The sequence below is a fragment of the Lissotriton vulgaris genome, unplaced genomic scaffold, assembly GCF_964263255.1.
Source record: "Lissotriton vulgaris unplaced genomic scaffold, aLisVul1.2 SCAFFOLD_7553, whole genome shotgun sequence".
In the NCBI taxonomy this organism is placed as follows: Eukaryota; Metazoa; Chordata; class Amphibia; order Caudata; family Salamandridae; genus Lissotriton; species Lissotriton vulgaris.
Window position 1 is genome coordinate 35,295 of NW_028247300.1, and position 13,711 is coordinate 49,005.

Genomic DNA, 13,711 nt, shown 5'->3' on the forward strand with positions numbered 1-13,711 from the left:
TCCACTCCGCTCCTTCCCTGAAAGTTTGGGGGTGATTCGTCAAGTGGGGGGCCGAGAAAAAAGGGGGGTCCCAAAACATGTTTTCCCCATGCAATTTTCCATAGGACCTTTAGCCAGGGCTACAACCCGAACGGCTGAACGGAATTACACCAAACTTGGCAAAAAGGTAGAGTTCTTTTCGCAGATCACACTTTTTGTTAAATGGTGTAAATCTGTTCAGTAGTTCCTGAGTAAATCAAAAGTAAAATCATAGATATATATGTTACGGTAAGGTTACTGTAAGCTTACTGTACTCTGTACCTTCCAGAGCACTAGCTGAATGCTAATTGGCTGTCAACTGTCTATCAACACTCTAAACCAGAAAGTGTTGGCAGCCATCTTGTGCCTCGGTAGACTGAGGCACAAGAAAGCAGGGAAACAAAGGTGGAAAACACGCAAAGGGCGCAGGGTAGAAACACCCTGACCCCCCTAGGCCTGCTCAGTGGGTCCCACAAGGACCCCCAAGGCCTCCCAATTTTTTTTTAAATCGCGGGGTTCGCGTAGGTACGTGTACCAAAAAAATGTGCATTTTTAAAAAATTTTTTTACATGGGGATTCCAACTCGGCATGCTTAGGCTCAATTAAAACAAAAGAACAATAAATGCGCACAGAGGCCTGTAGGTCCTCGAAGTTTCCTGGCTGCGGTCGGAGTAGATCCCCGGGTAGAGAGAGCATGGGCGATCCGGAGCCACAGAGGAGGAGCGCGGTGGACATCAACCGAGTGGGCGTCAAGGAGCTGGAGGGGGCGCTGAGGGGTATTGGCAGGAGGAAAGCCCTTGGCATCGTGAAGGAGAGAGGAGCTGAAGGGGTTCAACTCCTTAGAAGATCTCCTGCATGTGAAGGGATTACCACCCGCATTCTGGAAATTAACAGTGACCACCTGACGTGCCGGAAGAGGCAGTGCAGTGGTGATACTGGCCGGGGTAGCTGCTCGCACAACAACACACAGCCAAGGCCATCCAGTTCTACAGGAGATGCTTTGAATGGCAACGTGTCTCCATTCCAGAGGCACGGGCAGAGAGGAGGAAGAAGAGTCAGAGATTCAGGCCGTTTGGGGGAGGAAGAGGAGGATGAGTCGGAAGAGTCTGACCGCTCTGGCGTGCGAGGAGAGGATGAAGGGGAGGAAAAGAGCGAAGATGGAGAGGATTACAGTGACGTCTACTTCTAGTATATGATGGATGAGCGCTGGATTGATTATCTGGATCATACTGAGGAGGGGAACCTCATTCATCATGTTCGGCCCAAGATGAAACGAAAGTCTGAGAATGGTGTCGATGTGAGATCCCTATCTCCTGGAAAGAATTTATGCAAAGGCGCAGAGTACAGCAGTTTTAGGTCATTAGCACAATGCATAAACAGTGCCACAACGTTTGAGGACCTGCAAAATGCCAACCACCATGGGCATCAGCGTCGACAAATCCCTTCCAACGCCCCTCCAGCAGAGCTGCAGGACTGGCTGCGAACCTTTCAGAAGTGGACCGGTCCTGAGAGGTTGCTAGCATTGGATGAGCTCATTGATCGCTGTGATACATCTCAAACCAAGTATATGATGCAAGTCATCGAGCCACAGTTCCAACGTGATTTACAATGTTATGCAAATGCTGGCCCCTGAGGCCGAAACAATATGTAATTTGTACATTGTTATTAGTTTGTATATGATCCCGCACTAGGCATTTAGTACACTGGTTATTTTTACCCACTAGGGTCAAATAAGCTGCTAGCTAGCCAAATCTCGATCAGTAGTGTATTTGATTATTGTTATATGTCTAAATATCCAGACAATGTCACATGGTAGGCTATTTTTTATAAGTTTTTATTATGGCCCACTTCGGCGTATCAATCATATGTTTACTGAGAAGTACACTGGTATGTTTAGGTATTTACTCATATCGGCTGTACCCACTTGGATTGCATGCTTGTAAACCGGTCTATATTGCCTATCTGACTGCTTTTCATGTGAACGGGGGCGTAGCTCAACCAGTACGTGCATCTTTTGCCTTGGGTTTCAGCTACTGACAAGCGTTCTCGGCTCACCCCGAGACTTTTTTGATAAAATTTCACACTAATTTATTATTACTATTATTTTTTTGGCACAAATGAACTTATGATGCCACACAACAAGGTGATCATATACCGTACACTATTTATGTGTTTTCTTTATTTATTAGACGCCATGACAGTCAGCAAGCCGATGATTTGTAAACATTGTATATACTTCTTGTTTGCAGCACACATGTGTTTATTATTATATTTGCACACGTTTATAATGATGATGATATGAAAACAGGAGGCTCTCTAATGAATATGAAACTTATTGGCACTTGTTCTATGGCCCAGAATTTGAGACATTCCCACCGGCTTTCATGTTCTTTCTCCATATGTTTTGCTATCGCATTGGATTTCATCTCTTTACTACCCAAAGAGCTTGCCCTGTACGTACTATCCTTCTTAGAGCCCTGGGACCTTCTGCGAGCCACTCAGACCTGCCGCTACTGAAGAATCCTGGCTGAGGACAATTTGCTATGGTGGGAAAAATGCAGAGATGAAGGAATTGATGAGCCCCTCAACCTGAGACGGCGGAGGATGCTGACACCTGGTTTCATGTACAGTCCATAGCAATTTGTTTTCATGAGGCAGCACAAGATAGATATGAACTGGCGAAGCGGGGACATCAGGCCCCCTAAGGTGCTAAAGGGACATGATGATCACGTCATAACTTGTCTTCAGTTCTGTGGGAACCGGATAGTTAGCGGGTCTGATGACAACACGCTAAAAGTGTGGTCTGCTATCACAGGAGAGTGTGTTCAGACATTGGTGGGACACACAGGTGGCGTCTGGTCCTCTCAGATGAGAGATAATATAGTGATTAGTTGCTCCACAAACAGGACGCTGAAGGTCTGGAACGCAGGCTTTGGTGAGTGCATCCACACCCAGTACAGGCATACATCTACAGTGCGCTGCATGCACCTCCACGTAAGCAGGGTTGTTAGCGGCTCACGTGATGCCACACTGCGGCTCTGGGACATTGAGACTGGACAGTGCTTGCATGTACTTATGGGTCATGTGGCTGCTGTTCTCTGCGTGCAGTACAATGGCAAGAAGGTGGTCAGCGGTACTAATGATTACACTTTGAAGGTCTGGGACCCGGAGACTTGCATTCACACTCTGCAAGGACACACCAACAGAGTCTACTCCTTGCAGTTTGATGGGGAGCATATTGTTAGCGGCTCCTTGGACACCTCTATCCGTGTCTGGGATGTGGAAAGTGGAAATTGTTTGCACACGCTTATGGGTCATCAGTCCCTGACCAGTGGGATGGAGCTACGGGACAACACCCTCGTCTCAGGAAATGCCCACTCCACTGTGAAGATCTGGGATATCAAGACAGGACAGTGCTTACAGACACTGCAGGGCCCCCAGAAGCATCAGAGTGCTGTCACTTGCTTACAGTTCAGCTCGATGTTTGTGGTAACAAGCTTAGATGATGGCACCATTAAACTTTGGTACCTGAAGACAGGCAATTTCATCCGTAACCTGGTGGCTCTGGAAAGCGAAGGTAGTGGAGGAGTCGTATGGCGAATCCGGGCTTCCAATACTAAGCTAGTGTGTGCAGTTGGTAGTCGAAAGGGCACAGAGGAAACAAAGTTGTTATGTTATGTTTTGTTATGTTATAAGTTATTTCTATAGCGCACGGCTACTCAGTAAGAGTGTCCCGGCGCTTTATTTAGGCCGCTCAGTGTAACAACATAACACCATAAAAACAGAGACAGAAAAGGAAAAGAAAAACAACCTAAAGGTTAAAAACCCAAGTCTTAAGGCTCTTCCTGAACAGGAGCAAATTGGGGGTGCTCCGCAAGGCCAAAGGCAAGGTGTTCCACAACTGAGGGGCCCTTAAACCAAAGGAGCGACCCCCGGTGCGGGCCCTCCTCACTCGGGGAACCACGGCCCGAAACAAAGATTCCGACCGCAGAGATCGCACTGGGCGATAAAAGACGAGCCTGCGCTGTAGGTACCTTGCTCCCGCGCCAAAAAGCGCTTTGTGAGCTAGGGTCAATGCTTTAAACATGATCCGCTTCCGGATAGGCAGCCAATGAAGCGACTGCACCATCCCAGAAACTCTAGCTCGCTTATAGCGGCCGAAAATGGCACGGGCCGCAGAGCTCTGCACAACCTGCAGCCGCTGAACAAGATAGTCCGGAAGACCTAAATAAAGGACGTTGGCATAGTCCAATCTGGAGCCAATTAAGGCTTGCACAGTAATCTTTCTATGCTCCTCTGTGAGCAAAGGTAGGAACTTCCGGAGCATCTTCAGAATGCCAAAGCACGTACCCGTCAAACCAAGAATATGTGATCTCAGCATCAGTTTATTATCAATCTTAACTCCCAGATTTTTTGCCACCTGGGATGCCTGAGCAGGGGGACACATACCCATTGGCCACCAAGCCCGCCAATCAGGGTCCGAGGCGCAGCCGAAGAACAGTACCTCCGACTTGTTGGAATTAGCTTTGAGGCTGTTCCGCTGAAACCAGTTGAAGACCATCCCCAAACAGCCCCGAATGCTGTCTCCATCAAAAGCCTGATCTTTCCTACACGTGAAGAGCAATTGAGTGTCATCAGGGTAGGACACGATCTGGGCCCCAAAAGACTCCACCAGTGCCGCCAAAGGTGTCATAAAGATGTTAAAAAGAGTCGGGCTCAACACAGAACCCTGCGGAACTCCGACTCCCAAAGGCGGCATCTCAGCGGAGCTCGGGGAGGCCCAGACCGTTTGTCGGCGGCCCTCAAGAAAAGATGTAAACCAGTTGAACACCGTCCCCCTCAGACCGATGTCAAAAAGCCTGGCGAGAAGCGCCTCATGGGGAGCGGTGTCAAAGGCCGCCGACAGATCAAGCATGACAAGCATGGCCTTGCCTCCAGAATCCAATGTCTCCCTAATAACCTCTGACACCTCCAGGAGTGCCGTCTCCGTGCTTAAATTAGGACGGAAGCCGGATTGCGAGGAGTGCAGAAGGTCAAGTTGCAATAATAAATGTGTAAGTTGACTGCCAAATTCCGTTCCTTGTGCCTCTACTATTGTGACCCCGTCCCTCTCTGCTGTCACTCCTAGATCACCAATTTTTGATATCCATCCGGCAACAATTTAATTAAATCAATGACCAGCACTGGGAGTTGGAGCCGAAATATCTCTTATCGCATTTCCGCTTCCAATCTCTTTAGCTCAAACTTCCAATCATCTCTCAACCCGAATAAGGATACGTCAATCTATCCGGCACTGTTTGCATTCCAAGCATCACTATCAAAATTAGAGCAACTCTCATTGGCCAAAGGTCACCAGTGAAGAATCTCATTTGCTGTACTTTCTAGGGGGACTGACCTCTGTCTTTTTAAAATGGCGCTGCTCTGAGTTTCTCAGTAAATGATAGAACTGTAGCCCAGTGTTGCCAGATTCGTTGTCTGTTAGTTGTGAAGTGTCTGTAGGTGCCTCACAGTGTGTATGCACGGCCCTGTGCAGAGTGTGAAGTGTGCCATGGGGGTGTCCGTCTGTGAGCCCACCCCATAGCTTGCTTGCTCTGTCCTAAACCTGGCCTGACTCTTGCTGCAGACACCTCTCCTCTGATGCGGACACGCTCTCCTCTGGTGCTCTGGCAAACTCGGGCCTCTGTCAGAGGAGTTCCTCTCAAAGTGAACTTTGTGACAGTATCACTACATACCGTAACCAGGTGTAATGATTCCCAGGCTATTTACAACGGAAGGATGAAAGGCTGAGACGGTCATTGCCAGATTCAGGCTCGACATCTGCAGACCACAGTGAGCCCTGAAGTCACTGAGTGCTATTTCCGGATTCAGTCTCGTGATCTGCACTCCCGCCACAGTGATCACTGAAGTCATCGAGTGACATTGGTGGATTCAGTCTCGTGATCTGCAGGCTACAGTGAGCCCTGAAGTCAGAGTGATATTGCTGGATTCAATCTCATGATCTGCAGGCCACAGTGAGCCCTGGAGTCACTGAGTGATATTGCCAGTTTGCACTGACGTCCCTTGTTTGCCTGCTTTAAATGGGCTGGTGTTGTCAGACACTGGGTGCTTCCAGTTCTTTTGTTTGAAACAGAGAGTTTCACCTCTTCACTGCAGTGACACACTACTTTGAATTGGTGACTACAGGCACCTCTCAATAGCGATCAGACCCCCTGGGACACCAAGTGCTGGCACTGTTACATTTCCGCTTCAGCCTCGGGGTCTCAGCAGCACTGCTGAGTTCATCAGTTCACCCACCCTGTCAGGCCAGGAAGATACACTGCTACTTTGAACAACATCTCAATGCTTCCCTTGCTGACCTCCTTCGGGTCAAGTAGTTGCCACTCTTGTTTCTCTCGGTTATCTTCTGACCAGGTCAGGAATGTCCCTTTGACCTCCTTGTCACAGGTTTCAATTCCGGCGTGACCACTCAGCCCTTCATCCTTCCGAAGTCGATAAAGTAAGTGAGTACCACCTCTGGTACTCGGCACCAAGATGCCCCCAGGGGTTGGCGTGCCGCACTCTATCTCCCACCTCCCATCCTTCAAAACTATACAGAACTGTTGCATGTTTTAAAATCTGCAGAACTGCTCTCGCATCTTTACAAACTCTTTCTACCCCTTCCCAACTTCATAGCACTTCCCCATCCTTCAAAAGTGTAGAGCACACTTCCCATCCATCACAAATCTACACCTTCAAAATATACAGAAATGTCCTCCCATGTTTTACAACTATGCATAACTCCCCCTAACTAATTTGCAGAATGTCTTCTGTTTTCCCACATCTGCTGCCTTTTACAGCTCTTGAGTCACATCCATTTGTTCAGTTTCCTTAACAGTCGCACAGAATTCCCCCATCCCTCGCAACTCCACAGAACACCGTTAGCAGGTTTCTTGAGCTCCTCTTGCATCCTTCCTAGTTCCATATAACTCGCTTCTATTCCTTACAAATCAGAATAACTCCTCTCACATCTTTCACAACTATACAGAAGTCGCTCGTGTGCTTTGACACTACAGAACTTGGCTCCTATCCTTCAGCAACCTAGAGAATTGTTACACTCTTTACAATTCACAGAATATTACTTCCACACTGCATACAAGCTCCTAATGTTACATACATCCTCCACAGCTTTCCAGAACCTCCACTATCATCCACAGTTTCATAGAATATCCCTTTGTTCAAAATGTTGTCCATCCAATCTCTCATCTGAGGAACATCCTTCTTGTACTTCGCTACTTTTCAGACTCTCCATATTTCACAACGATGTAAGACTAAACTCTTATCCATCCTGATTCTTTAGATAGTTGCTCCACCCTTTGCAACTCTTGCTTTTGGACTGTTATCGATGGTGAGTCATTCTCCTCTCTGTTCTTGCACTACCTGCTTTGAGCAGGGGCTGGTCATTACGTGCAATCTTACATTTTCACCTCTCGCCTGCGCACCACCTAGTATACAGCACGTGTGGACATAGGCTGTGTGTTCTTACACACCAAAAAGATGATGCTGCTACCGTTAAGAACGTTTTTCACAAAGAACATAAGCAGGCACGGTCTCAGGGCATTCTCTGGGTCACAGCAGAGGCACAACAGTGAGAAAAAGGTAGATTGAGGTAACAGTGCACAGGCTAACATTGACTGGTTTCACATGGAAATTTCTCAAAGTGTGGAGTTTTGGAACTTTAAAAAATTCTTCTAAAATCAGTCGAACTACGAATTGCGATTTACTCACATGTTATCAGGAGAGACCTCAGTGCTGCATCTTTTAGCCCACTACTGATCCTGAAAAAAGATTCTGATCGTAGTTATAGTAACTTGAATTTACTTTCATAGGCTAACATTGACTGGTTTCACTTGGAAATTCTTCTAAGTGTGGAGTTTTGGAACTTTAAAAAAATCCTCAAAAATCAGCCGAACTACGAATTCCGATTTACTCAGCTGTTTTGAGGAGAGACCTCATTGCTGCATTTTTTAGCCCACTACTGATCCTGAAAAGTAATTCTAATCATAGTTACAGTAACTTGAATTTCCTTCCCTAGGATATCATTGCCTTCTATATAAAATACATATAAATTAAAAAAATATATAAACAAAAAAAATATTACAATTTCAATATTTTTAAAAACATTTATTTTTCAATTTATATAAAAAATATGTATTGTCATTTAAAAAATAAAATATCTAAAAATAAATAATTTAAAATAATGTAGTTAATCAGTATAAAAAAATATAACAATTAATACATTTAAAAATTATCATTTACAAAACCTTTGAAATTCACTGAAAAAAACATAGGTTTCAGCCACATTATAGTTAAAAATGAGCATTTAAAAAACCTTAGAAATTCACTGAAAAAACCATAGGTGTCACCCCTGTTATAGTTAAGAATTAGCATTTAAAAAACCTTAGAAATTTACTGAAAAAACCATAGGTTTCACACACGTTATAGTTAAAAATTTTCATTTAAAAAACCTTAGAAATTCACTGAAAAACCATAGGTTCCACACATGATATAGTTAGCTGGACATTTCACTCATACAAAACCATTAAAATTCCCCCGTATAGTTAACTATGACTCGCGCGCCCGCAATGCACTGCTGATGACTTCACATATTACATCACTCATGACATGGTCAGTGACATCACTCATGACATCACTGATGACATCTCAAATGACATCCCTGATGACATCACTGATGACTTCATCCTTGTGAAAGAGTGACAGACCTCCTCTTAGCGTAATAGCGTAATATAACACTTGATACACACATTCAAAAATAGAAACTAAAATTTTCAAAAAAAATGGAAATACCAATTTCAGTTAGAACTAAGCATGGGCGAATTTTGCGAATCTGGCGTTCGCGAATTTTGCAAATTTGCGAACTCGCAATCCGCAAAATCCGCGAATTCTCGCGAATTTGCGGATTTTTTTTTTTTTGTGTTCGCAAGGATTTCTGCCAGTTTGCAAGAGTTTTGTACCAGTTCGCAATTGCGAACTTACATGTCGGCTCGCAACGGTCACGATTATGTTGTTTCTACGTCTGGTTCATCATCACAGGCTCCCAGCACCCTCTGTTTCATCCCTGCCACCCTCTGTTTCACCCATGCCACCCTCTGGTACATCATCACTGCAGATTATGGGGGAAAAAGCAAGCACACCTGCCCTGCTTCAACTGACATGAATTAATTTGGGGTTGATTTATTAATGTGTCACTGTTTTAAAATTCCAGTCTGGCAGCTGCTTCCTTATCTGTAATTTGCTTTCTGTTGCAGTGCAATTTTTTTTTCCAGGACCTTTGTGGCCTACTTGTAGCGATTCTATGATCCGGCTGTGAGGGTCAGAGCAGGGTCATACAATTGTTGCAACTAGCAACTGAACTCTGGAGGGGCCCCAGTCAGGAAGCACTACAGGGAATGGTTACTAATGATGAATTTGAACTTTTGCACCTGCTGAGTGCTTTCAGTTTAGCAAAACTCGTTTTTCTGCAGAACAGCATTACAGCAACTGTAATGCCCCAAACAAGCTTACTTGTGAAAGTTGATTTCTAATCCAAAAGTGATCCAAAGAAAGTCAAAAGGCCTCAAATCCAAAAAAGTGCAGGCAAATGTCAACCTGAGGAGTTATTCTCATAAAAATCATCATTTTCAGAAGGTCTATGCTGCTTGCTCGTGGATTTCTTGTGCAGAATTGCAATTTTTGTAATTTCGCGAGTGCGAGATTGTTGCTGCTACATGTTCGCAATTGCGAACTTACACCGCACGCCGCAAAATCGTGCGAATTTGCGGATTTTCGGTAAATTCGCGAATCGCGAATTTACCGAAAATCCGCAAAATCCGCGAGCGTAACGGATTTTCCACCCATGCTTAGTTAGAACAAACTATTCAGTAATTCCAAAATCTACATCCACATCCAGTCATTCACTAACAGTTCCATAGAGGTACTCATACATGTACTCACTCATCATGTGTACTCATACACCTATACATCTTATTACACACGTCTGTGGAGTTACTCACACACAAACTCACACATGCAAATAAACATCCATTTACTTGCATATACAGCTATACACCCACAACTACACTTACTTCTACGGAGTCGTACACATACTTACTCTCTTAAACAATCACTTATAGAAACACATACTTATTTATACAGGAACACTTACAATCTCTCGCTCTCAAATATACTCACTTATATACATCAATACTCACATATACTAGTTAAACACATATGTAGTTATTCATAAAGATACTATTGAGACAGTGATTCACCCACTAACACACCCATACACACACTCATCCACCCACACAGTCCTGCACACATGCTGTCTTCAAAACACATACAAACAGTGAGTCACCCATTCATGAATCTATGCGGTAAGTAATACCCCCCACCAAACCATACAGACACTCATACTGATACTCTAAAAACCAACTAATAACCCATATCGACACTCATGTAGCTAGTCACCAACCCATGCAGCCACTTATACACAAAGTGAGACACTGATACAGATATTTACATATTTAAACATTACTCGCTAATACATGTATTCATGAAGATACACTTAATAAGTCAGTTATACAATCATTTTTACAAAAAAAACATCCATTTAGACACTTATTTACACATTTTTTCTTACATCGAGCTTTAAATATACATATATAAAACATATTTATTTTTCAGAAAGACACACATTCACTGGATGATGTCATCAGTGATGTCATTTGAGATGTCATCAGTGATGTCATGAGTAATGTCACTGACCATGTCATGAGTGATGTAATATGTGACGTCATTAGCAGTGCATTGCAGGTACGCAAGTTATAGTTAACTATAACGGGGAAATTTCAATGGTTTTGTATGAGTGAAATGTCCAGCTAACTATAACATGTGTGAAACCTACGGTTTTCCAATGAATTTCTAAGGTTTTTAAAATGCGAATTTTTAACTATAACGTGTGTGAAACCTATGGTTTTTTCAGTGAATTGCTTAAGGATTGGGCGGAATATACGGCAGAGTCAGCCAAAGGAATGGTAAGGATACTGATAAAGTATGCGTGGAGTGATAGGGAGAAGTGTCTCCAGGAAATAAAAGATATTGAAGAACTAATATCCAAGGAGAAGGACTCTAAAGAAAAAGAAGATTTGAGAGATACCATGACTAAAAGAATCAAAAACTATGAACTGACTATTCGAAAACGCAAACAATCCAAATTCCTTAGAGATGAGCAAGACTACCTCACAGGGAGGATTCTAACATTCGCCAAAAAATTCGATGCCACAAGGAAGCGCCTGGCACAGACGAATGCCAAACCAACTGAAGACGAAACTGAGGAGTCGGAAGTCTCAGAGGAGGAACAAGTGGAGAGCAATACAGAGAGAAATGAGCCAACTGAAGATCCTTTTTTCGACGAGTTCGAAGTCATAAAAGAGACCCGCCTCCGCCCCGACTACGAAACCACCCACCAGCAGCCCAATCAAAACAAAGAGGAGGACGCGGAGGGGCAAGAGGGGCAAGAGGTGGTGGCCAGCAAGCGACAGCATCCCCAAGAGTCACCAGGAGCGGATTAAACCGCAAGAAGCAAGGGATGAGCAAGACAACAACATCATAAACCTTTCAAAACGAGTGCTAACGGAGGATGAAACCACCATCCTTAAGAAAGGATTAAGCTTCTGTCCAGCTAGTGACTATGACCCAGTGAAAACACGGATTGATCTTTTTAAATACACGCGGAAACTGAAATTCAAAAAAATCTTTCTCCAAAAATCTGAGAATGAAATGACAACTAGCGATTTCACAGCTTCCACAACAGATCTAGATAGGACTCTATCTTGTGAAGAACTGGCAGATGCTTTGCTGAGACCAACACAAGAACTTATGTCGAATACCAACATGGATGTGACGCAATCACGGAACAACATAGAACAAAAACGTGACCCAAGTCACTGGAAAAACAAATCTAAGAAATTACCAATCTCCAGTTATGACGCAATTGATCTCTTCAATGAGGCAGTCCTAGAAGATCTAGACAGAGTTGCATCTGCCACAAAAAAGCAGATAAATCAAAAGTCATCTAATATAACTAAAGGAGAGTGGCAAGCGATCAGAGCATTAAAGGAGGACACCACGATCGAAATAAAACCTTCTGACAAAGGAGGGAACATTGTCATTTTTGAACGAGAACACTACCTGACAGAGGCTCTAAGACAGCTAAAAGATAGAGAATGTTACACTCCAATAAGAAGAATTGAGTATAACAAGAGCATTTTGGCCTTTCACAACATGCTGGATGACTGGCAAAAAGAAGGCATGCTGTCAATGGATGAATATCTCTTTTTGAAATGTGATGCACCAGTACTACCAACATTCTACCACCTACCAAAGGTGCACAAACATCCAACTAAGCCTCCTGGACACCCCATTGTGTCCTCAATATTTAGTCTTCTTGAGAATACCTCCAGATTTATCGATTCTTACCTGGCACCCTTTGTCAAAGACCTTCCATCATATTTGAAGGACACTCAAGACTTTCTTAACGTCATGGACAATGTAACATGGGACTCAGAAATGCTACTTATCACCTTAGACGTGGTCAATCTGTACACCTCGATTGACCATGAACAGGGTTTATGTGCGATCAAATGGTTTTTAGACCAAAAACCGTTACATTTCAAAAGTCACAGTAACATGATTATGTCAATGACCAGATTTTGTTTGTTTAATAACATCTTTATTTTTGATGGTACCTTATACAACCAAAGAAGGGGCACTTCGATGGGCTCGTGCTTCTCCCCCAGCTACGCGAATTTATTCGTGGGCTGGTGGGAGAAGCACGAAGCCTGGAGTGACTCCAATCAAACATGGACCGATAAAATACTTATGTGGACAAGGTATATTGACGACCTTTTTATAATTTGGCAAGGGGATCGTCAATCTGCAGAAGAGTATATTACCATACTAAACAATAATACGCTCAATCTCAAATTTACCAGTACCATAAGTGCTACCAGTATTAACTATCTGGACCTCGAAATCTTTGTGTATAACAACACTCTTCACACACGCCTGTATAGGAAACCGACAGCAGGCAATGCGGTCCTGCATGCCAAGTCTTACCATCCCAAAAGCTTGGTTAAAAACGTGCCTTATGGGGAAATGTTACGCCTGAAGAGAAACTGCTCTCTGGAGAAAGATTATAAAATAGCAGAGAGAGAGGCAAACATGAGATTTGAACGAAGGGGTTATAACACTACTACCCTAAAACAAGCCAGTGTCAAAGCCTCAGGAACCAACAGGAGGGATCTCCTGATTCCTAAAACTAAAACGGAGGCTCCCGAAGAAGTACGCATGATCACGGAATTCAGTACCAAATCGGGGGAAATAGTCAATGTTTTCCTGAAACACTGGCATATACTCGCTGCAGACAAAATCCTGAAGAAAGATCTGCCAAAAAGACCACCGATAACCTATAGGAGATGTCCCTCCCTGGCAGATCATTTGGTCCACAGCCATTTTAAATCTCAGGCCAAATCCATCAAAATATCACAGTCAGTGGGGTTCTTCCCTTGTCTTAAATGTAAGGCATGTAAATTCAGCTGTAAAACAACAGAATACCCGAATCGCACAGGTGACAATAAACCAAATATTAAGATCA

At 43.8% G+C, this 13,711-nt stretch overlaps 1 pseudogene; it reads left to right on the forward strand.

Moving 5' to 3' along the window:
- The first annotated feature begins 712 nt into the window (after positions 1–712).
- LOC147665193 (F-box/WD repeat-containing protein 7-like) lies at positions 713–11,627 on the forward strand (annotated as a pseudogene).
- Positions 11,628–13,711: the final 2,084 nt, after the last annotated feature.